The sequence below is a fragment of the Trichechus manatus genome, unplaced genomic scaffold (assembly GCF_000243295.1).
Source record: "Trichechus manatus latirostris isolate Lorelei unplaced genomic scaffold, TriManLat1.0 scaffold00071, whole genome shotgun sequence".
Taxonomy (NCBI): domain Eukaryota; kingdom Metazoa; phylum Chordata; class Mammalia; order Sirenia; family Trichechidae; genus Trichechus; species Trichechus manatus.
In genome coordinates this window covers 5,758,521-5,759,719 of record NW_004444007.1, presented here as the reverse complement: position 1 = coordinate 5,759,719, position 1,199 = coordinate 5,758,521, and positions in this window count along the sequence as shown.

The window sequence follows — 1,199 nt, the reverse complement described above, 5'->3', positions numbered from 1 at the left end:
ATGAAAAATCTGATCAGCATCTAATCTCTAAAATCTACAAGATACTGCAAAACCTCAACAGCAAAAAGACAAACCACCTAATTAAAAAATGGGCAAAGGATATGAACAGGCACTTCGCCAAAGAAGATATTCAGGCGGCTAAGAGACACATGAAGAAATGCTCACGATCATTAGCCATTAGAGAAATGCAGATCAAAACTACAATGAGATATCATCTCACCCCAACGAGTCTAGCATTAATCCAAAAAACACAAAATAACAAATGCTGGAGAGGTTGTGGAGAGACTGGGACACTTATACACTCTTGGTGGGAATGTAAAATGGTACAACCACTTCAGAAATCAATTTGGCACTTCCTTACAAAGCTAGAAATAGAAATACCATAGGATCCAGCTATCCCACTCCTTGGAATATATCCTAGAGAAATAAGAGCCGTCACACGAACAGACATATGCACACCCATGTTCATTGCAGAATTGTTCACAATAGCAAAAAGATGGAAACAATCTAGGTGCCCATCAATGGACAAATGGATAAACAAATCATGGTATATCCACACAATTGAATACTACACAACAATAAAGAACGTTGATGAAGCCATGAAATATAACATGGCGGAAGCTGGAGGTCATTATGCTGAGTGAATTTAGTCAGTCACAGAAGGACAAATATTGTATAAGACCACTGTTACAAGAACTCAAGAAAAGGTTTAAACACAGAATAGAACATTCTTTGATGGTTACCAGCATGGGGAGGGAGGATAAGGGTTATTTTCTAACTAGATAGTAGATAAGAATTATCTTAGGTGAAGGGAAGGACAGCATACACTACAGGGGAAGCCAGCACAATTGGACTACACCAAAGCTAAGAAGTTTCCTGAATTCAATCAAACACTTTGTGGGTCTCTTAGGCTGGGTTCTCTAGAGAAGCAAAACCAGTAAAGTGAATAAATACATATATATAGAGAGATTATATCAAGGAAACAGCTCATGCGATGGTAGAGGCTAGAATGTCCCAAGTCCGTGGATCAGGGTAGAGGCCTCTCCCAAGTCACACAGCTGCAGAAGCTGGCAAGCCCAAGATCAGAAGGTTGGAGAGCAGGGCTCCCACTCACAGGCTGTGCAGATTGACAAATCCCAGGTTCGGCAGATAAGCTGACAGCTCAAGTCCCAAGAATGGGAGATGAGACGACAGGAAGC